This window comes from Sinocyclocheilus rhinocerous, unplaced genomic scaffold (genome assembly GCF_001515625.1).
Source record: "Sinocyclocheilus rhinocerous isolate Xijiao unplaced genomic scaffold, SAMN03320098_v1.1 scaffold1230, whole genome shotgun sequence".
Taxonomy (NCBI): domain Eukaryota; kingdom Metazoa; phylum Chordata; class Actinopteri; order Cypriniformes; family Cyprinidae; genus Sinocyclocheilus; species Sinocyclocheilus rhinocerous.
In genome coordinates, this window is record NW_015652275.1 from 323,093 (window position 1) to 325,024 (window position 1,932).

Below are 1,932 nucleotides of genomic sequence, written 5' to 3' on the forward strand. Positions count from 1 at the left end.
GTTTGTTTCTTCTGTTGAATACATAAGAAGACAGTCAGAATAATGTGTGCAGCCAAACAGTTGCCGGTAGCCATTGACTCCCATAGTGTTTTGTTTGGTTATCAACATTCTTTAAAATATCTTCTTTTGTGTTCAACAGCTGAAAGAAACTCATACAGGTTTGAAACAACAAGAGGACGAGTAAAGAATGCCAGGATTGTCATTTTGGGGTGTGCTGTCCCTTTAAAACATGAAGTTTTGTGAAATCGGATGCTCTTGTTGGTTTGTCCGGTCTCTTCGTGGACGCAGCGAGGTAAAATAATCAAGACATGTGCGAGACGGTCCCTAAGGCCTGGATGGAGCCTGTGTCAAACACACTCCGCAGAGATGTGTGTGTGCGCGCTGGTGTATACGTATTAAACCCAGGATTTAATATAGCTATTATACTTACACAGAGAGGCCAAACGAATGAGTTTGCAAGAGCAGAGAAAGTGTGTGCGTGCATGTGTGTGAAAAGCGTCATTAGAAAGTGTCAGAACTGCCTGGGGCCACATTGGCTTTACACAATGATCAATTCTGCTGCTGAAAAGAGGAGGAGACACACACACACACACACACGCCACCCGCTGCTTTAATTACCAGTGTCTGTCCCCCCTTTACCAGCGCGTCTATGCTCCATCTGAAAGCCCGCCGCGAGAGGAGGCAAGAAAGAATGGCAGAGCGTGAGAGAAAGAGCGCAGTAGACGAACCCAAACGCTCATTAACGAATGATAATCTGCTGTCCGAGAGCTTTCGCCCTCATAAAGAGCCACATGTCAGTGTATTGAGAGCCGATCCGCCCACTCCATCCCGTTCTCTTTCTCTGGACTCATGGCCGCGGGGTTGAACATGTGTCATCTGATGTAAACACGGCCCCAATGCGCTACCTGTGCTGGGCTTTACAAATGAATCAAACCTCTCGCAGTGTTGAAGTTGAGCGTGTGCGTGTGCGTCGCCCTGCAGCATTTCAATGATTCCTCAAATCATGTTACGCTGTTAAAGGAAACAAAACACCCTAACAATCGTTGAACAACATGTTAATGACCTTAGCAATGATGTAGCTCCATTCACATTTGCTTAAGAACATGTTAAAATCTAGTAAAGTTTCATGTTCTGATGCTTCAATGAAGCCAGGCACCAACACTCTGATGATCTAATGAACCCATAATGAGAATTAATCAAATCTTGACTAAAGATAGTCAGAAAAAAATAAATTAATGAACATACATATAAATATAATTATTTTAAATTTCTTTTTATTAAAAAAATATTTTAAGAATTATACAAATTTAATAAATTTTATTTATTTTAATTTTGAATTAATTTATCTTAATTTTGTATGTGTGTGTGTCAGTCCTGTGTTCCGTGTTTTGCGTTTTCCTCCCCAACGTGCTTTCCATGACCCAGTTTTCCCGCATGTTCAATTATGTTTATTGATCCCAGGTGTTTCTCGTCAAGTCCTGTGTATTTAAAGTGTTTCCCGTTCAGAGTTTAGTTGTCCGGTATTTTACGTCGATCCCCGTGTCCTACGTGTGACTTCCTTGGTATAAAACAAAATCTGATATAATTCTGGATTCTCCTTCGTCTCCTCGCTCCTTCACAGTAGGCACACCGTGACAGAATACCGGACCAAAACGGTAAGCGGCGCCCCCTCTCCTAGTTTTTTTTCCGGTTTTTGAAAGTCTTTTGTTTTCTTGTTTTCGCCCCCCCGCAATCATGGAAATCACGGCTCGATTCATTGCCCTAGCCCGTCATGATCTCCCCTTCGTCGAGTATGCCTGGGAGTTCTGCGGGCTCGCCGCGGCGACGGCTTTAGATGACGTCACGTTCAACTCGCTGTTCTGGATCGGGGCTAATTACCATTGCCCCGTGGACCTCCCAGACACCACTGGACTAAGCTGGAGGGAAGGGATC